Genomic DNA, 23,051 nt, shown 5'->3' with positions numbered 1-23,051 from the left:
TTCAGCGTTGCCACCACTTCCACAGATCTTAGTAACGAACTGTGTGAATGTAATGTTGTTATTAGTGATAGGAAGTGATGGCCAAACCAATTAAAAGAAAACTCAAGTTGTAATAAACTGAGAGGTCTACTTCAAATGCCAAATTCTGTGTGGTGATGATGATGATCTCATATAATGTCATGCACAACTGAATGAAGGAGCCACTTGCCTTCTGAAAAATAGTCAGTTTATTAGGTACACCTAGTCAAGACTAATACAAGTCTAATACAAAAACTCTACAATTAATCCAGGCTTTGCAAAGGTTATAATGTTAATATAATGTGTTATACTCTAAGAAGTTTCTACGATTTTGTCCACCCTGTGCTGTTAGACTAACATGAAATACCCTCCATCTTTTTTACCAGATCTCGATCTCCAGGTACAACAGACACGTGTGTAGAAGCTCACCTTTCGGTGTTGAACATTAACAGTCTGCTAGATGTCAATGACTAATACCTGTGAATGTGAAAATATCCTGTGTGTACATGTTAATGCAGGTTGATATGTCGACACACTGAATATATTAAAGTGTCATGCTTGTGCTAGACATGAGCATGGAAAAAGGAAGAAATCAGGGAAAATCAACCCTGTGAAACAATACATCACTTGAAATGACAGAAAGTTGGGGTACTGATAAAGGGAAGGCACTCTGAATGAACGACAAGTTCAAAACAACTCTTTGAAAATTATTTCCAGCAGTGTAAAGTTCATCATGCTGCTTCCACCCTTCACCGTACAGCAGAGCACTTATTCTTGACAGCAGAATAAAGCATTGAGCAGCTTATTGATGACATTATGCTGTTGCGCCCTCTTCAGAATATTCACGTAAAGGTCGTCATTGAAAATAGAAATGTTTTTCAAAATATGCACAACATTCAGTAAACCTAAGTTAGTTACTTCCCACATCCCAGAATTCATTTAAAGTAACTGAGGAAGTACCTGATTGTTGTTGCATTCATCGGAAAAATTCATGTGAGCGCTGCTCAAATTCGACTTGCAGACTTTGACATCATATCCACAGAAACATGGCAGACCAAATGACAGTAAATGTTTGGTTGATTTTAAGAAACTTTTGATTTTAGTCATACAAATTTTTTCATATACATTTTTTCGCTCACATGTAACTTGGTGTGGAGTAACTTAGAATAATTAGAAAAGTAATTTCTTGGCTTTAATCCTGATGACAAGTAAGATAAAGTAATATTTTAGTGGTTTCAGGGAATGCACTGGTGCAAAAACAGCTATCAACATGTTTAAATGTTCTGAGCAATTAAATGCAACACATCAAAGTAGTGTCCACGTTGTTTCCACATTACGATTTAAACACTCATCAACACACAGAAATTGGAAGAACGACTCCCGAACTTGGGGAATGGGGCTGTCTGAGGAGTATGTTAATGCAGCACTTGTGTTTTTTCTGAAAGGAGCCAATCAAGAGAGGGATGCTGTGTTCAAAATCACATACTAACATATTATTCATGCTATCTATGGCATAAAACTAGGTGGCCTATGTAGTGCTTTCATACTGCATAGTATGTGAATGTTGTGTATAAGGTAAAATGCCTGTATTAAGCAAGAATTCCTGAGTACGAGACATGAGCTTACTGGACATATTCAACTGCCCCATGGTGCATTTTGAGCCAAGCAAAAGTCTATTAATACGTCACTTTCGTAAGTTTGAATATTATTTCAGGTGAGAGAGTAAGTTTTTAGATTCCCCAATATGTAGTTGAGTTATCCAAGTAATGTCTGTTTGGAAATTTGGTCCAAACTTGGTCCACCCGGTCTCACGCCAAAGTCGTCCAAATCCAGCACTTGGGCAGTGACTTGCCGCATCACAGACTGACCAAAAAAGCCATCCTTTAATGTCAGCATGATATGTGGCAAGTCACCGTTATAGTTTAACTAACGCTCGGTGGTGTCAGGGGGAAATGCGCCAGGACAAGAATGAAATTAAGGTGGTGAAAGTCTAAGTAGGATGGGCGGGTTGGATGGGTCCAACAAACACCGACTTTCACCGGGGAGTGCTGTGTTTGCTTCCCACACGATTGTAAAGCCAAACTCTGTTCTTTTTTCCTCAGGTGTGTTAGTTATTGGAGGAAAAAAAGACGTCAATTTGCGATGTTGTACTGACATAGTGCTTTTTTTTTTTTTTTTTGAAAGAGACTGTATGTTAACGGTAAATTTCCTCTGAAAACATAAGTGTATTTTAAAAGAAGACAATGCATGTAACAGGCAGAGCGTGAACCTCAACAACCAACCTCCCAGGACACCTTTCACATCGTATATAGATGTGGAAAGTCCATGACCAAACGTTTGATATGTGACGAGGTAGGAGTGAGAATGTGTTGTCTTTGTAGATGTGAGAGCCACTGGCCGTCAGTCATATGACACGTAAGCATTCTTGAGTGTTAACAGTTTGTTGGTAATGGCACACATAATCATTTATTTAGTAGGCAGCATTCACTACATACAGTCTGAGTGTGGTGGGCAGTGTATATTAGTATGCTACTTGAAACACAGTGTGAGTGTTAAATAAAAAACAAGACCACATGTTTTGAATGTTGGACTGTTGCTGCTGCAGCAAAATGGATTCCTGCCTGTGTAAATGTTGGAGCAAAGTAGTGAGTTCTTCTGTTCCAGCCAAACAACATTGAAACCATTATATCTCCATATGACATCACAGTATTTACATTTGGTCCATTTAGGAAAAATACACAAAAAATTCCAAGGTATATCTTTCTTAGCAGTTTTTAACAGTGTCCTGGGGATTTAAGTTGCATTCTTCCTTTGAAAGCATAATCCAAGATCAATATACAGTATTTATACCTTCTGTTTTTTATCTAAAGCATTTCCATAGCATATCACAAGAATGGGGCTCTAGCACAAAAAAAGCTGTGGTTGAAATCCAATACATATGAAAAGAGGCATTTAGCCTTCCAGAAAATCTCCAACATTTGCTCTTTCCTTTGCATTTCTTCTCTTCCTCTGCAAACCTTTTCATCTTATGGAGGTTTCGCCGCATTACTACAGGGACCTTAAACCGCAGGACCAAATCCTCAAGGTACACAGTACACAGGCTCCGTTCCCACAGACCTCAAAAACCAATATCAGCCCATGTCTGCACATCCCTCCCTTACATCTCCCTCGCAGCCTGTAAATCACCAAAGCTCACTGGCGGCCCGTTGAATAAACGTGCTGGAGTCGCTGACTAATTGATAGCGTTACAATCTGAACTGGTTCATAGTGGCGCTAAATTGAAAACACCGGGGGAGGAAGACAGGGGGATGTTGGTAGCAAAGACAGGGAGGACAGGCTTGTGAGGAGAGAGAAGGAGCACAGAGGGAGGGAGAGGAAGAGGTTTTGATGATAGAGAAACAGGAGGAGGAGGAGGAGAGAGAAGAGGGGGTAAATAGGATGCTGATATAGGAGAAAGGGAGGAAAGACTGCTGAGGAGGAAGTTCAAGGAGAAACAGAGTAAAAGAGAGGGAGATGGCCGGACAGAGAGGAGAAAAGGGAGGAGAGGAGGCACAGTATCATCAAGATAGAGCAGGAAAGGCCTCTGAGTTGTTTCGTAAACATCACTGCCTACACAAAAACCAAAGAGGTCCTTCATCTTCTTTCAGTCACCACAATCACAGATCTGCGAAACAGATCTCAGCTGGTGAAACCTCCATTCTGTCCCTTCCTGATTCATGTGTGATCACCTACACTGCATTCAGTTGTTCTCATTTTTATACTTTTGACAATTTAAAGAGTACATAATTGTCTGTTTTTCTGTTGACCAGAAAAAACAAGTGCTTTAAAACAAACGATTGTTTATAATTGCCCTCCAGAACATTTCAGAGCAAGCCTTTTCAGATCTAATAGCTGTTACAGCAGCTTTTTGTCAAACATGGTAGACCTGAGTCAGATGATTTACTCAAGTCAGACTTGAGTCCCAAATTTGAGGACTTGAAACTTGCTTGACTAGACTTTAACTTGGTATTCATGACTTAAGACTTGAGACAGATGACTCGAAAGGCCTTGACTTTGTTTTATCAAATATTTGCATTTTTCTAGATTTTGAGAAGTTACGTTTCGTTTTTGAAACATGGTTTGGTGATTTCTAGTGCAAGGCCCGTAAACTTGACAACCTATTAAATGTATCCTCATACAGTGGTTTGTATGACAAAAATCTACACACAACGGTTCATATGATATGCTCCGAATTAGCACCCCATGAATGATGTTAAGTCCTTAACATATAAAGTAATTAATGTAAAGTTATGGAAGTTTGCTTAACGCAAGTAAAATTTTTGTGGTTCGATCAAGGACTGACACATGGTGAGTACGTACATTAAAATGGCTTAAAGTTCACCCAAAGTTCATACGGTTACACACACTGGTCTCCTGGGCAAAGTCCTGGGAAAAGTATTTTGTGACCCAACCTGCCTCCTAACTAGACTTAGTCATATGATCGCAGCCCTCCAGCGTACGCATTACGCACGAATCATTATGTGTGATATGTATGAATGTTCATGCTATACTTTTTGTGGGAATATGTACAAACAGTGCATCAGAACAGCCTGACCTATTCGTTCGTGGCAGACCAGCTGATAAATCCTCATACAAGGGTTTGAAAATGTACAGCCAGGCCTAGCCAGGTAAAGTTACTTTGGCTAGGTCTAGGAAAAGCAATATTGTGACGATGTATCTTAAAATAACTCACTTGGGTTCACACAGTTCTGAACACCGGTCTCCTGGGGGAAAGTCTTGTGTCTGTTTGACCCATCCACCACCTCAACCTGCCATTAAGACTTTCAGTCTTTATACTGCTTCCTTCTTTACTCCTGTGAGTGAATTGGTCACGTAATTGCAGCCTTCCTGAATATGAGGCTTATACACAAATTACTGACTTATGATTACTTGGGTTATATATTAATTTTGGTGCATTACTCTTCTTGGGTATACGTACATATGAACAGTGCATGAGAACAGCCTGGACCAGCAGAGGCCAATGCACAAGGCAGCTATCCTGGAGGGGGCTACTCCAAAACTAATAAAATTTGGATTCAAAGATTGTTTCTTGATGGCAGTAGTAAGGAGAAAGCAGCAGTGTCTGTGGCTCAAAATCAATGTTTGTTTTCTCTTTTGGCTGTTTATATGTCCCCATACTTGTCTTCATTTGTCCTGTTATGACTACGTTACATTATGGTACATGATGTGTCTTTTTAGCTAACTTATTAGCTTAATTTGACGAAGTCATCAGAATTTCATATGACTCGACTTGAGTCTCACCACAGTAATTTGGGACTTGCTTGAGACTTGAGGGTTAAGACATGAGACTTGCAGAAATACATCTCCAAAAGAAAAGCCCACATTTCTGGTTGGAAGAATCAACACACCAACCTTTAAACAGTAAGAAAGACTTGGATGACAACAGGTTTGGAAATGCGATAATATCGCAACACTGACCTTTTTTCAGACAGTGTTTGAATGAAAGAGGGAGGCAGTCCAACAACTCTGCAACTGTTAGGAAACTTTGAAAAAAATCTATTTTGATGCAAACACGCAAAATAAAAAGCGACTCCAGCTGTTCCGCCTAAACGTTATGTTAGAGTATGTTAATCAGAGTATGTACAGTTGCATGTAAACAGCCATGTAAACAGCTATGTAGGAATATTGTAGTAGTTACTGTTGCCAATTTCAGTATTGATCCACTCTTGGCAACTCTGCCATATGTTATTCCCTTTTCTTGCTCTTTCTCTCAGTCTTCATTTCCAGTTGTCTCTGTGATGTCGACTCTCGAATAAACACATGAAAAAAGGACTGATCCTCTCTGTAGACTATTTTTGTAAAGGTCAGTTTCCTTGTGAGGAACAACGTGGGCTCAGTGTGGACAGAGGGCAAAAACAGAGAGAAATAGATACACTTGCAAATTTAAAGTGTAGGCATTCCCTTAGAGGATGTAGACAGAGAGCAAGGAAGAGATAGAGAGACAGAGAGCTGGATGTAGAGACGGAGAGGGGAGGGGGGGAGCTGTCTTTGATCTTAGTGCATGTTTGCCATGCTGTTTTCCTTCAAGGCTTCCTGGTAAGTTTCAGTAGACACCAGCGGGTCCACTCTCAGGGATCGGAGGCTAATGGATCAGTTAAAGGGGCCTATGCTTTATGGCCGGGCTAAGTGTTATCATCTGGGGTTAAAGACACTGACCATGGAGCAAACTCCTGCCAGATAGCCGCTCCTCTGGGGGATTACAGTAGGCCCTTTGCCAAAGTAAGGAGGCAATTGAGGGAAAGTGGTGCTCATTCTTTGTTTTGTTTTGGTTCATTTATCTCACTTAGATCTCTTTCTTCTATCTCATTTTCCCTTCTATCTCTCTCTACCTCTGTTTCTTTCCACTTCTTCTCTTGTTCTCTCTACAGACACACATCAGGGAATACCTCTCTAAAGCTTCCTGAATGCTTTTTGAAACCATTTGTCAGTTGCGCAAGACAGAAAGCTGACGATGGATTCCAGAGGTTGAGGTGACCCCTTTCATACAGCAGTTTATCCGTGGGACCTGTCAGGGCCGACTGCTTCAAATACGACGCAGGACCCGTCAGATAAGGATCACAGAGACAGAGACATGCCTCCTAAAGTGATCGTTCTCCGTCTGTGTTTTTGTTTAACGAGTGCGCAGAGGGCTGGATTGACAGCTCATAGACTCGCTCTAATTGAATGTGATAGATTCAGTCATTAAGTTAATTGGCAGCTGGTTTTGATCAGAACCTGTCACACTCACTCAGAGATTTTATGGCATAATTTTTGTAGTCAATTGGGAAAGTGAATACCAGGTCTGTGAGAACGCACCGGACCTTTCACTTGTGGCTTTTCATCACGTCATGTTAACAGCATGTGCTGTGGCAATGTGTCGCTACTGACGCACAGGCAACATGGATCAGTGGGCCAGGTACTGCCTTAATGTTAACACACAAAAAATGTGTTAGTTTCTCAAATGTAGTCATTATTAGTGCCCTTTTTTTCAAGTAAAATATCATCAAACTTTTTGTCCTGCTTTTATTTCTCAAATATGGAGATGAAAAAACTAGAGAGAGTAATGTCATGCAACAGCATGGTCTTAAAAGATAAGTCTAGTGATACTTCTCTTATTGACAACAAGACTGTTCAACAACAATTAACTGATCTTACTAACACGTGGTACCTGTAGACAAAAACTGATATATCTTATTCCTCTGTGCTACAGACATTTTCTGTTGTCCAAAACTATTAAAAAACTGGTTAATGAGCCACACTGGTTCACTGAGTGCCATCATCCCTCATTAGGATGAACATGGTGACTGTGGTTTATTTTGAATCAGTCCCACATACGCCCTCCTGCTGCTAAAAATACTAACTAAACCACCAAATGTGTATTAATCAGAAGCTAAAAACACTTCCCAATAAATGTACTACTTCCTCCTGTTTGGGTAACATTCAATAAAAACTGTAGTATCCAGCTGTTTTAGGAAATTACTGAGCGTTTTTTTGAAAGTGGAACTATTTTTCGTGACCCATTTTTGACATATGTATGTCTTCACTACAAACAAATGGTCTTAGGGCTGATTGCAGGACAGAAAAGTCAGAAATCATTCAGAGATAAGAGAGACTTTACAAAATAGTTGATATTGATCTGTCAATGGCATTTGTTAACAAGAGCAAAAATATTAAATATCACCAGCCCTGTGGTGTGTTTGAATGCACGTTAAATTTTTTGTGCAGCACAATTACATTGCAAAGTCAAAGTGTCCACCTGAGTTTAAGTGTTTCAACTTGAGTGGAAAATCAGGTGCAACACTGTATCGTGAAAGCTTATCAGACTGAGATTGTACAACTAGGAAAGGAGGACAAACTTTGTCTCCTCTTGGCACCCACACATCTACAACTCAACGTCAGGACAAAGACGACCAGGACAAAGATCGCAGAGGGCTTGGAGAAAAGTGAGCAAAGCTGTAGGACCACATAGTAACTTCTGAAAATATTGATTTGTTACCTGATTCCAGCTATCAGTTGTATTTTGCTATGAAGCTAGTTAGTAATAATGTTAGCATTAGCTGCCCTCCCCAGTTATTTAGCACAACCGTTAGCACAGCTGGCTTTCCCAACATACTTGTCTGGCTTAATAGTGATGCATGTTTACATGTGTTTTCTTTAAGGGCGAATATTTCTGAGTTGCAAAATCTCCAAAAAACACTACAATAGTCAATTCATAAAAACAACTGTGTCACAAAATGTCTTTGAAACACTGATCCACAACCCTAAGCTATATTACTGATTTGAAAGAGTGAACAAACTAAGGAGATAAGCCTACTTTCAAAAAGGAAACCATTTTGTTTTTGTTTTTTTAAAAAAAGAGCATATTTTCTGACTTACCTACGTAGACTTCATTGTTGCACCTCTTCCTAACTGGACATGATGAACGAGCGAACAAGCAAACATCAGATTGTTTCAGTTTTTCCCAATGAAGATGTCCTAACCTGCTCAGTGCATCAGCGAACAGGCTAAGTGATGTGTTCCCTGCTTGAAAAAATGCTCGCCCAGGTTCTGTTTTAGCAAAGCTTTGTGCACCTCCAACCTATTTTAGAGCAACAGCAGCTATTCCTCAAGCTGCATTAATACTTGTGCATCAGCTCTATGCAGAGCCTATGCACATGACCTACGGCATAGCCTATGCACGTGGCCTATGCCGTTATGAGCATTTATACATGTGCTGTGGTGTGTCTGCGTCACTCTGCTCTGTTACATCTCCAAAACACTAGTTGCCGATGAGGTTTCTGTGAAGTGCTGTAAAGTTTAGTTGAGTCAAAACACACATTAAACACACAAATCAGCTTCACTATAACTCGCAACATTCACAGACAAAGCACTTGTTTTTTGCTGGATACATTTTCCCCACAAAAACAACATGCTAACGTTTTTAGCTCAAGCATTTTATATTGTATAAATTAGCCTAGCGGCTAGTGGACTTTTCCTCTGCTCATATAGAGTCAGGGACAACAGCAACATTTAACAAATGTAAGGTAATAAAATTGGCTCCATTACAACTCACAAGGTTCACTGACAAAACAACTGCTTTATTCTAAACACGTTTTCCAAACAAATACAACATGCTAACATTATTAGCACAAGCCTATGGGATTTTATATGGTATAAATTAGCCTAGCCACAAGCAGAGAATTCCTCTACTATAAAGCTAGGATAAATCACTCACAAAACTAAAAGAGCTATTTTGTGGAAGCTTTATTGTCTTCACAATTCTGTGAAAGTAAATAAAAATGTTGTTTCCACTGAGGGAAATGGTTTCAGCTTACAAAAATAGACAGGAGGTCTGCGTCGTTGTGACGTGAAGTTACATTTCTGGGGAGGTGCATGTCAGGCTACGGCGTAGGCTCTACGTCGACACAGTGCCTACATTGTAGGTATGGCATCAATTTGATGCAGAAGTATAAATCTCTCATTAGGCTTGATGGGGGCTTGATCAGGCTCCCAGGCTTTAAAGCCAGTTTTCGTAGTGGCCAAACAGTGTAATTACACCATCACGTGACACTATGTAGCCTCATATGATTTTTTTCCATTGACTTACATTGTGAAATTTATGTCTGTAAATCAGTGGATACATTTGTTTCAGCGTCATTACACAGCTAGGTCATGGACTAGGGATATGTGAGAGAAATATGTATAATTCTGAATTTGGATTTACCAGCCCTTTTAGGTAAAAAGGTAAAACAACTTATTACTTTTTAGCGTATATTTCTCAGATGAAATACACTGAAGACTCATTAAAAAAAATAAACACTCTTACACCGACTTTCAACCACTGTTTCTTAATTACTCAAACTGTCACTCAGGAAATGTTTCTGTCTAAACCTTAAAAGGTCTCTGTAACACACCAAAACATCTCAGTCAAGTAGACGAGGGGACCTGTTGTAAAATAGGCAATAACACGTGTTTCAAATTGGCCATTGGTTATAGATTGGTTTACAAGGCTGGCTGGTTATCGGCCCAGTGGCATTTCCCCGTGTTGATAAAGCACCAGGGAGTTGTGGGTCAATTAGTTTGCCACAGCAGAAATTCCTGCAGACAGCCAATTAAAGCTCTCGGCCTGTAGTCATGAAGCGCGCTCTTCCTGTTGACGGCTCACGCAGTTATTCTGAGCCCCCGGCAGCTCCTCGCTCCTGTCGGTATAAAATCTTATTCTAAGTCCAGTGCTATTAAGAGAGTGCTTTAGGAGATCTCCATAGATAGCCGAAAATTACTTTGAAAAAAAAAAAGCTGAAGCATGTGTGTTTGTGGGGTTATTCATTGCAACGTAGTGATTGAGTTCCCTATTTTCTGCTTTTAAGTCTCTGGAAAGCGTATATGCAAGAAGATAAACACAACATATAGGGAAATAAACAAAATCAAAAAGGGTTAAAAGGAGTTCATCTGTTCAAAGGAGCAGTCAGTGCTCAGGGATGATTGGAGTGTAGGCCAAAGTGGTGCAGAGTAGACAAAAGACGACAGGAGATGATTGCAGGGAATCAATTTTCCATTCTGCTCGGTCTGCCATCGTCACAATGGCCTCCGAGAGCAAACCTATCCTCTGCAACGAGGAGGATCAACTTTTATCTTTTTCCCTTTGCTTCTGAGTAAAAAAAGTGCTCGCTGTCACAAGCTTTTATTATGAAGTCTTTTGTTCGCGTACGGGCTGCAAATTGTTGTTTTTGTGACGTGACGCAAGCGGAGCATAACAGTAAACACTGGTCCATTGTGGGAAGTCGGCGGAGAAGATTTTTTGTTTCTTTGTGAAGAGCAGAAGAGCTGAGTCATAAGCTGACGTGTGTGTGTGTGTGTGTATGTGTGTGTGATGTATAAAAATGACCACTGAGCTCTCGTTCTCCAGCGATCATCATCATCATCCTGATAAAAACCCAAATAACGACAGAGCGTTCCACCACACAGGCACCTCTGCACTTTTTATTTCTTAACATTTTGATCACTGTCACAACCATCCATTTTACAGGACGTGTAAAACATCAAAGATGAACCATATAATTTCATCAAATTCAGTTGCAAACTGAAGAGCAGCCTATCTGTCTGAGTGCCAGGGGCCCTCAAATCAAACAGAGCTGCTTCCTGGGGATCGCTGTCATCCTCGCAGCTACGACTACATGCACAACCACTTATGATCACTTATAACAAGTCTATAGACACGGCGGGCGTCAGCTGATCCACGCCGACAGGCACAAGGAGCGGCACCCCGGGAGAATCCCCCTTTAAAGCCCAATTATCCCGTGGAGCCCGTGTCGTTTCAAAAGGCCAACAGTAGAAGATGTTGGCCCCTGATAAGCGACACATGTGTTCCATCACACTTAATTGAAGCAGCGTTTCCTGAAAAAGAAACAACCCTGGAGCGAAATGACAAAACAAACAGATTTAAGGACATAACAACTGTATTTGTAATAGGAACGTTTTTCATGGTGCATGGAAATTGCTTTTCGTGGGGCACATTTCCTTAGAAAAAAGTCATAGTTCAACACAGCGTGGTGAATGTGTTTGAGTATTTCTCCTTTTTTTTTTTTTTTTTTACTGGACATCATTCTGTCTTGGAGAGCGCACCATGACGATAGGTTTCCAAACCTTCCCAAATTTGATTACAGGTCTGCAAAAACCTCAAACAATGCCGTGGCAAGCATGTCACTTACGGTCACAAGCCAAACTCCTTCTCTGTTTTTTTCCCAGTCTCCTCTCTTTTCTTTTCATCCTTATGATCTGAAGTTAAGAATAAAGACATAAGTCATGTGTTTTAACAGGAAACACACAGAACAAATTTACAGTAAGGAAAAAAAAAACGAGCTGAGCTGCATGGAGGAAAAAGATAAAACTTGATTTGTGTGTAATGTAAACCAAAAAAAGCAGCATATAGTGGCTTTAATTTTGGGAAGAGTTCGTCAAATCCTGGCTCAGCAATTACATCATCTTTTGTTTTTGGATGCACATATAAAAGTTTGCCTTTAAATTGTTTTAAGGAGATAAAATAAGAAAAAGAAGGCTGAGAAATGTAGTTATGCTGATGCAGCTTTACTCAAATGCATGAGCCTGAGTATCTCAAAGCACAGTGTTGCTCCCAGCCTCTTCCCAGGATCTGTAGGATGTATTTAACATTTACAATTTCTCATTTACGGGGATATTATTACCTCTCTGGCACCGAGCCCCGTTTTTGGAATCCCTCCCTTTAATGTTAAATCATGTGGACATTAAAGTCTTTCCTTGACTTACAAGACATGACATCTCTGGAAACATACAACCCAGGTCAAAGATGGAGCTCGTTAAAGGATTGCACACGACCACAAATTCACAGAGAGAAAAAGGGGATAAAGAGAAAAAAAAATTGTTTAGTTAACTCAGACTTCAGTCGTCGGGGGGAAGCACGGCTTTGTAACTGGCCCGCTGGAGATGAGAGACAAAGACAGTTTTGTGCAGACTGCTCAATAAGGCTCCCCTGTCGTACTCAGTTTATCACGGGAAAATTGTGTTTGTTATCGACAATGGCTTTTAACAAGCACCACAAGCAAGGAGGGGATATGACTGTAAGGAGATAAAACCTCAGAATAACGCACACTGTACTTTTCTCCCTCTGATGTTAAATTAAGACCACGTTTTTTAAAAAGGTCAGATATGATTAAAAGCCGCTGCGTGCAGCTATTTGATCACAAACTGTTTCCCCTGTTTTCAGTGGCACCTAAGTGATGCAATATTGGCTCTTTTCTTTTTTCTTTTTTCTTTTTTTATCAAGCAAATCATCCTCCTTCCTCATGCCTTAGGTATTCATACTCCACCTTTAATCATCACTAAACAAACTAATCTAAAACACACTTTATACACATCATTCAGCCAACGATTCTCACCTACAGAGTACAAAGTAATCTCAAATTGACTCGTTCAGTCTTCACAGAGTCCACAGCCAAGAGTCAGCCAGGCGTTACTACAGCTAACTATTTGTCTCATTAACTGCAGTTTGTATCCCATTAAACCAAGCCAGGGGGACACTTAATGACCCCACAGGCAAGCAAATTACAGAGTTTATATTGTGATCTTTAATTAGACTTTACTAGCAGCTTCAGATTTGGAAAAAGTTATTTTAAAGTCTTATTTTTCCGTAGAAATCCAATAGACGAGGCTACAGCTCCACGAGACGAGTTTACGCATCCCATAACCGCTCAATAATCTCATTCGCGTCGTTTGGAGTGCTTTATTTCCCCCCTCTCTCTCTCTCTGCTAAATTGCCCAACATCATGATGCAATTTGGGTTTTTTAATCACCGTTTTAGCAGTTACAGCGCGGCTGTCCGATTTCCTGCAACAAAAGTGTGTAGCGCCATTAGCGCGAGTAATTCCACACAGCAGGCCTCCAGTTGTGCATGCGATTGGACGAGAAGAAAACAACAAGGTTCACAATGGAAAACCTGAGCTAATGTCCTCGACCGTCCCACCTTGTTGTGGTTGCTCTCTGGGGCAATTACATTCTGCAGACATTACGGGGGAGAAATACCCGCAGATGGGATGCAATCCCTCGGTTGTGTTGTTCTGTGGGGTGTGTGTGTTTGTGTGAGCTCACACTGGATTTCAGGTGTGTTTAAAGTCATGCCGTCGCATGTGGAATACTGAAATATGTGACAGTCCCATAAGATTTGTCTAAATGGGTCTGGAGGAGTGTTGGAAAGTTATTGCAAGGTCAGCGGTGAGTCATGGAGCTGATGGCAGACCACTGGGGAGTGTGGTGCAGCGCTGGGATAGTTTGCTACTGTGTCATCGTTGCATTAAGGGATGTCAAGGTCGGGCTTTTTAAGTGTTTCCACAAAGGATCCCCTCTTCTCACTGCGCTGGCCTGCACAAGTCATTTTGTGGACAACCACGCACCTATAGTAAAGTGTATTTTTACGTACACCCAGGGCCATATGCCTGACAACACGGAGGCTAACCTCACCGTTTTTGGCTCGCTCCACCTTTCAGTCCGACGCAGAAGTCAAACAAGCAAAGCCACGCAGCGGGTCAGATATTGAAAATTGTGCACTTATAGAGTGAAAAGCAAAACAGAGAGAAATTCTTGTCCTGTTTTAAACTTTGTCTTGTATAAACCTAGCCAGGGCCGGGGTGATATCTGATAAAATAGATCAAAATTACATTATTGGCTTTTATAGCCCACTGAAAACATAGCCCAAAGGTATGCTCTTTGGCAGAGAGCAGCTCGTAATATGTCTAAGAATTGTTACCATCTGGCTTGACTGCAGGGAATGCTTCTCTCTTAAAAACCTCAAAGTCAAAATGATACAAGTAAAACGCAGCATTCATAACCAGGTTGGCTTTTTATGGACGCCTGTCCACATCGATTTGGCTCCACAGTGTCTTGAAGATAACTCATGCTATTTAGAAGTAATCTTTTTTTTCCTTCTAAAAGTGGGTTTCACCATTTCTCCCTGACGCTACGGCATCCTGACGCTACGGCATCCAAACAGTATCATATTTGAAGCCTGGGGTTTCCTGTCGTTAAGAGGAGGTGTTTTGTGAGAAATTTGTTCCCTTTTTGTCCTAAAAAGCAGTCCTTACACATGAAGAGTGCTGTAGAGATAAAGAAGAAAACAGATATCAGTTGTAAATTTTGCCTGGCTGGTTTCATAACCTCCCAAAAACACAAACAATACAATGTGCAATCCCAATGTCTGGACAAGAAAATGTTATCCCCTGACATTTTAACCCCTTTTTTCAGAGCTACACCCTTCTAATCGCACTCCTGTACACAGTTTCAGCCCCCATTACCTTATTATGAGATTACAATGTCAATGTGCTCAGAATTGTGACAATTACAGTAAGTGGTGGAGTAATTTTCAGCATTAAATGGGGTCTTTGTGCGCTATGTTGCTGTATATTTCCGCAGACTGTCATAGGTTGAAAGAGGGCATGCTGGCGTCGAGTCAAGTACATTCTCATATGTTCAGTACGGTAAGCAGGTACGCAGATGCATGTGTATTATATAGGAGGATTATGCCCACATAAATGTAGATATTCATATTAGCAAACACACTCAGAGTCACACTGACAAGCTGCCATGGAGCAGGAATCCCAGTGTGTCTGTGTGTGTGTGTGTGTGTGTGTGTGTGTGTGTGTACGTGTGTGAGCGCTGAGGCCTGTGGCATATGAAACATGAGTCCCTGTTTAGCAGTGTGAACCGTGGGGGAGAGGGAAGGGGGAGGCTGTTTTCTCAATGCCTCCTTGACCTGTCACTATTGATGATGTGTGTATGTGCACGGATCTGTGTGTGCACACGCGTGCACGTGAGTGTGTGAGAATCCGGCAGACATCTACAGGGGGACAGCCACCCCCCCTCACCCTCCTCCCCCTCTGCCGATATCCTCTCATGCCACCACCACCACCCCCCAACCCACCCCTCCTCCCCCTCCCAACCTCTCTGCCTCCTCTCCTCCCCTCTCCTGGCGCCCCGGTATGAGAGAGAAAGCTGTTGTTAATAAAAAGTTTTCAAAGAATGGGATGAAAAGGGAGGTGAAATTGAGCGGCCCTGGCCGTATTATTTCTTCTCCGTATGGGAGCTGGCCTCTCGCGGTCTCTCCGACGCTCTCGGACCGGGAGGGGGTCGCTGGCTCGGTGACCATTACTGCCCCGGGGCCAAAGCAAATGATTTGCCTCTCTGAGGCTTCAAAGGGGAGCAATTACACTTAAGTAACCAAATGAAAAGATAGCCCAGCTTGGCAGCAGTTTGGGGGAAACAGTGGAGGCCTTTGAGGGAAGAGGCACCACACCTCAGGAGTAATATGTAACAGCTCGCATCACAGAGAGAGAAAAAAAAGAGAGGAGAAGAAAATAAACAACAGAATATTCTGCCACTGAAATCAGAGGAGAAAGGGTGCTGAAACCTGCCCAAACCAAAACAACAACATCATTTAGAGCGGTTTACCAATCCAGCCGATAGCTTTTAAAGTAATTGTGGAGATACAGAAACACACCCAACCACTGGCCACTTCGGCGAGCATATCACATAAACACACACTGTATGCAACATTATGTCGTGGCAAATTTGAGAGAAATCAGATATGAATATTGTTTTATTGTTCTTCAAATGTGCTGTACTATATTTTCACTGTTTTGCTTTTGTTGGTTGATGACGAGATAAGCCTCAGAAAAGGCCCAGTCTCCTCGTTCGTTTCTGTGATGCTTGTGCGTGCTTGTTTGTGGATATTGTAATGACTGTATACACAAATCTGAAAAAGGTAATGTGAACATCTTGCTTCCCATTGAGAAGATGACGCTAAAACAAGATATAAATCACCCCCGCGCTGATTTAAACTGCTTGCGTGACACAATGAATAACATTAATTGCAATCTTGAGAGCCGTGAATTGCGGTTCTGTGAGTGGCACACATAAAGTCAGCCTCTCCCCACTGATAAAAGACTTGGAAAAAGGCCCTATTGAGTGAAGTGGAGACTGGGAGTTTGGTAGGGGAGCTCACCTGTGGAGAGGAGTCTATAGCTGCATAGAAGGCCCAACAGCTGCCAGGGTTGTAAGTCTAGGCACCTAGCAGAGCCGCAGAATGGGAAATGCAAGGCACTCTTTCAATGCACTGCCACTTAGTAACAGAAGGCATGTGCCAAACTTGCAGAATGAGAATGAAAACTCCCCCTTTGGAGTTCACTAAATATCAGCAGCGACTCTCTTTTTATCCCCTCCCCTCCTCTCCCCCCCTGCTCTCTTTCTCTTTTCTCCCTCTCCTTTAGTCTATTATAATTCCTCCATAAAAGAACAATGGTTGACTGAAAGACCCCCAAACCACAGAGATATACCAACAATCGGCAGGGAGAAGGAAAAAGGGGGGACTCAGCTGAAGTGTGGAAGCCATCAATTACTGAGGGCCTAAAGTTAACATCCCAGCAGGATATGTGCATTAGAATGCAGATATGGGCAGGCTATGGGCAGCAGATGCCTAGCGGAGCGGTCAAAAGAGCACCCTGAGCTCGTGAGAGGACATATGCAATGTGGGAGACTCTCGCCTCTCGCCTCTCGCCTCGCAATCTACAGAAGAATAGAAAATTAAATTGAATGATGATTGTAGTAGCGGCTGAAAAGAGCCATTGTGTGGAACTAACTGGAATTATGGGGTTGAAATGTGACAAACAACTGACATCTCACATAATGGATGCCAGTGCACATGGCTGTGGTGCAGCCTCAATAAATCTCACACATCAGCAGCGAGATTGCCATGGATGTGGAGTTTGTCGCTGCAACAAGTGGCCCTCCAGTCGGGTCCTTAAACGCACCGTGATTCCTCCACATGCACTGCCCTAACAGGATTTTCCCCACTCACCGCATCTCTCTATTCTGGCCACTCAGCAAGACTAAGCCCTCTGGGCTTCCTCGCGCTGCTAATTTACACTAGCCTGCAGGCTACCTTCACAGTCAGAACACTGCAATTGTATTTTCAGGCTCATTAAGCAATAGCACAAAAAAGGGGGAGCTCCTACCCCCCGTCTACTTTCCCGTCCACGCTCTGTTCAGCAGGAGAGAAAGGGGAGTACAGCAGCGATAAAAGGTGGGATAAAGACATGGAGCAAAGAGCTAAATTATAGTTGTGAGGCTCTATCAGGTTGTTTGTGTTTACTACATCAGTCAGTTTGGGAGCCGAGGATGAGGAGGAGGAGGGGGAGGAGGAGGAGGAGAGCCTGCACAGTCGCTGCTCTCGATCTTCTGAGAACCAATCCGGCTGCTCGGTAGCAGCCCCATTCAGGATCAACCCATGCTTGTTTATTTGAAAGAGACCCCGCTTTTTAAACTTCCCACCCTCTCCATTGTCCCACTTCTCACGGGGAGGACTTTGAAATTGTAATCTCAGGATATTCAAACACACACATTTGTTCTGACCTTTGGTGACTGCAATAACATTATTACTATCAAGACAGGCATCGCCAATTTGGATCTACGCCGCATTCAGACACTTGGGCTCAAACGCTTTTGTCGACTTATAAAAGATTTATATGGTGAGTTAGATTAGGAAACGAGGGCTGAAACATGTGACAAACTTTTTTTTGTCATTAAAACTAAATTACAGGAAGCTGAGCAAATTTAAATTAACCTACATTTGTTCGAAATGCGTGAGTCCTGCGACAAATATTTCCTATAACCGGTTTATTTAGTGAGTTTTTCAGTGTTACATTTTATGAAGCACTGATATAAAAACCGGGGAACTGAAAACAATTGTCAAAATAAAACACTTTTTTTTTAACATGCACACATTTTACCTTGTGAGAGGACACAGTTTCAACAACTTTCTGACATAAAGTTCTTTTATCAGTTTCTCTCATTATTGGTGTGATGATAATTGTTTTCATTTCTTTTCCAGAGCAATAAAATGATACATCTGCAACTTATCAATGTAATTTATCTCCCTTTAGGTGGAATTTGACTGTGTGAAAACTTTGAATTTGCCTGCATTCAACTTTATAAAGAGAATTATCATCTCAGTTATTAAATTTAATGATGAAAAGAAAATTGGTTGCAACAAATTTCACATTTTCTTCTCACTCACTTTAAATACCAGCTAATGCATTTTTATGACCTGCAAAAGAAAAGATTTCATACAGTATATACCAAATTGCTGTAATTTATACAATAGTTGCTGGTTTTGGCCTCACTGGGATTCGAGGCCAGCAGTAAAAGAGAAAATTGATGCTGCTGCCTTGGTTTTTTTTTCTTCTTTCCTCAAATCTACTGCATCACAGCTTTGGCTGCTAAGAGCGTATGAGATTGTGGCGACATTCTTCGGTTTGTGAATGAGACCACAGAGTAGCCACACAAAGTTCCTCGTCCCCAGTCCTCAACCTAACTCGCCCACTCGCATTGTCTCTAGACTTTCCTCAAGAATGTGGATTTCTATGGCCGACGGCAAGCCAGACAAAATTGCCAATTGCATTGTCACCTCTTGTGGTTTTTCTCCTTAACAATCTCTATTGGCAGTAGAGTTCAGGAGGAACCCTCTCAACGAAAACATCTGTTTTTGAAGATGCTAGAGTGAAAAACGGTGTTCAAGATGTTTTTGTTTTTTTTAATTTAAAAATGAAGCCATCAGTGTATGAGAAACATTAATTTCAGCTTGAGTTCAAAATGTAAATTTCAACAGCTGAAAGAAATAAACCCTGTTGTGTTTAGGTTTGAGTTAAAAACAGCAGCTATAACACTGCAGGACACTCCATCCCCTGATTGCTTTTTTTACAGTCCAAAAAACGACGCCATGATGAAGGCAGCTTGCTTCCTTTGCTTCGGCACGGCAAGACTTATTTCCCTCATTACCCTGCATTCAAACACAGGGCGCTCTGATGCCACAAGAGGAAGTGGCTTTGGCAGAAAATGTCAAACCAGCGTTTAAGTGCAGGATTGAAGCGGGTCTGATGTGGACTGGATCAACTTGTTAAGTCAAATGAAAGGTCAAGATATTTTTCCACAGCGTCAAGCAACTCTAGGAACAGCTATTTAAACTGCCGTTAAATGGAGAGTGCTGTGCTGGTCACCTTATGTGAGGAAAGCACGAGTCGAGTTGTTGACAGAGGCAGGAAATTAAAACAATACACAGAAAGATAAATAGTTACCTCTTGCTTTCACGCGGAAATGAAGACTAAACACTCACACAAAACTGCCCCTCTCTTACAGGAAAGTGAGAATGACGTGTCGGGATGATGCTGAGAGTAGTGCGCTCACTTGTCCCCGTCCACTCTGCGCTGTCATGTCAGCAAAGTGTCCATCTCGTTGAGGCCTGTAGCTACAGGTCTTTGTGCCACTGTCGACACATCTCACAGGGATTGGGTTCCACAGCTTGCTCGCTCCTCTAAATGATCTGTTTGTTTGTCAGAGGGCCTCGCTACAGCAGGGAATTCACACACTGTTGATGGAGGACAGACACCAGCTCACCTGGACTCCCACAAAGTGTGAGTTCATCAGCTGGTACACCTGAAGAGCACAGTCCAGACTGGACCGTCTTTTCAAAGACAACTAATGTGCGTTAAGAGAATCGAGTTGTAAGCATATCAAATTGTTTTTCACTTGGCCCTTTGCTCTATTCGAACTGGCTAAGCAGTTTCATCGAGTATTGAAAACGGCCCCCTCACGTACACGAGAAGAAGTTTTCATTTCTGGTGCCAGCTGAGGGGAAAGTGCTTCCCATCGAGCTCGCACCGACCTTGAAGGACAGATCTGCTTTCAAACTCACTAACACCTTTTGACACAGCTCACTCGCCTGCATGCTGTTACAGAAATGTCTTTTGGGGTAGGGGTGAAGGGGCCCCGAAGCTAAATACACTGGGCCAAACACCAGGGGAGGAGAGGGAACTGTACTTATTGCGTAGATTTATCTCTGAGTGTACCTGTATCGGATGAATCACCATATGAGTCCGTGTGCTCCACGGGGCCGAATCTCATCCCCTTTTTGCACGACACTGCCGAGATGAGATAGAGGGAAGGGTACATGGTCGCTGGGATTTAAACCCAAACCAGCTGGGTGACGAGAGGCCCCAGTGTGTGAGGAGACAGAGGGCCGGCTTTGTCAGATAGAAAATGAAGGAGCGGACTCCACATCAGGATTTACTCAAGCTGAATCATCAACCAAAGTTGCGCCTCTTGCCTGACGAGAGGTTAACTGTTCTTTGCACCTGAGGGCTTTGGTCATTAGGGATTTCAATAAAGTATTTCGTCAATCAATCTTTTGTTGTCAGTCATTTTTATGACAGCAGCTAATTTCAATAATTCCAGTTGCACGACACTCAGTTCAGGCTGCAAAACACGACCAACTGCTTGTGTCAAACAGGCTAATTAATCATTGTTACATCCAATTAAGCAATTAAGCACACAAGAACTAATACAGTAATTTGATGGAGTGATAGAGAGTGGAAAAGTGAAGTTCTCAGAAATAACCACTGGCACAGATCAATCCATCTTCTCACTTAACCACCTCTTAATCGTATATTTGATAGTGTTGATGAGTGTGGAGCTCTCAGTGGGGTGTTGTGTTGGGCTGATGATGTCCAGGAGGCCGCAGAGTGCCGCTGACATGTTTAATGTGATATCAGCTCAGTGAAAGGGAAGAATTTAGATGACAGACATTATGAAGTTTGAGAGAGTTTACGTCTCCTGGCGCAAAACAGTTAGCTTCTTTAGAATTATTATGTGATAAAGAAGAACTAACTGGACTTACATGAACTTCATATGTCTACATCACTAAGCCTTACAGGCAAATACTGCACTTTCAGTCCACTGCATCTGACTTAGCAGTTGCTTTGCAGATTTTGTTTACAAAATATACAATCTGTTTCAGATACTCAACTTACAGCCCGTGGACCATATCTGGCCTGCCATAGGGTGCAGGGTGGCCCACTGACCATTTTGTATTTACAATTAAAATATATTTTCTCTACTTTGAATTAAAAAAATGAGCCACAGGACACTAAAAAGCATCAAAATGATTTGTTTATTTAAAAAAGACAAAAAGAAAAAGTGTCAGGGGAGGATTCCCAGACCCCCTGAAAGAGGTCTGGGCTGAGCCCCAAATGTCCTCAAATCCCAGAAACGCCCCTGAATACACGTGTGCACAGCTGCTGTGACTGGATTTGCCCAGTTTATTCATTTTATCAGATAATTATTATTAATATTTGTTTATTCATTGGCTCCTGGCCTGCTGTCATTTTGCAAAAGTGGCTCTCGGGCAAAGCAAGTTGAGTATCCCTGGTGTATAAAGTATTAGCTCCACATCAACCAACAAGTGAAATACTGTAAACATGTTCATGTAACTGTAATAATTATCATATAATGTCATAAATATGACACTGATGGGGCTATTCTGCCTGATGAGTACTTTTACTTTACAAGTACATTTTGCTGATTAGCTTTGGTAGCTTTTTACTCAAGAGAAATTTTGAGTGCAGGACTTTAATAACTTGTAATAAACTGATTTTACACTGTGGTGTAGAGACGTCAGCTAAAGCAAAATTATATAAAAACTGACTTAATGAACTTTTGTTCATCAGTTATTGTCAGGAAAGTGACCTGTGGCCAATATAGCAGATTTAGCTCTGCAAAAACGGACAGCTGAGCACAATAATGGCACTTCTATAAAAATGTTTGTCAAATAAATTCACCTTAACTTGATTTAATCACCTTTCAGACTTAACAAAATGTATTTTTCTACCTGTTTCGAAGTCAGTGTGCTGATCCTGATGATTTGCAGTAAACACCATAATTTAAATAAAATAAACTGAAAAAAAAAAAGTCCATATGAATTAAATTCCGCCCTCGTCACTCTCAGCCTAGACGTGAAACAGTTAACTGTCAGCGCCTGCTTCCTCCCAGCTCCATGCAGTGGACTATGAAATATTTGGAGGACAATTGGTTAAGTGGAGTTAACCGTTGCCTCTTTCTCCCCGAGGTATCTTCCTTTTTGATCCCGCCGAGCCTGGCGCCTCGCAAAACACAACTTGTCTGGCTTATTAAATAGTATGACCTGGAGAAAGAAAAACGCCTGTTGCTTCTCAACTGAGGCCATTGTGAAGCGAGAAGAGCTCATGACAGGCCTTAAATTGCTGTAACGCTGTGTGACCAACAGTCATACCTAATCAATTTCTGACGTGGCTGCGCACCTTTTCTTATTTGATTTGACTCTCAGCTGAATTGTTTCACTCTTTGTTTTTCTTTTCACTCATCTGATTACTTTATGAAGCATGTTTGTTCGTTTAATTTAATTGCTGAATATAATTTACGCGTATTGAGATTGTTTAATCTGTTGATTTGAGAGAGTTTGCTGTTTTTTTTCTGCGTCTTCTGCTTCGATTACTTTGATATTGGCATGTGACTCCTTCCTGCCTACAGAGGGGGAATAATTCATGGGATAGCACCGATGAAGTGCCCGGTTAATGGATGTAAATGGTCAGGAGAGTCCACCCCACTGGTTAATTGCGCTAAAATTG

This window comes from Epinephelus moara, chromosome 5, assembly GCF_006386435.1.
Source record: "Epinephelus moara isolate mb chromosome 5, YSFRI_EMoa_1.0, whole genome shotgun sequence".
Taxonomy (NCBI): domain Eukaryota; kingdom Metazoa; phylum Chordata; class Actinopteri; order Perciformes; family Serranidae; genus Epinephelus; species Epinephelus moara.
This window is presented reverse-complemented; position numbering follows the sequence as displayed.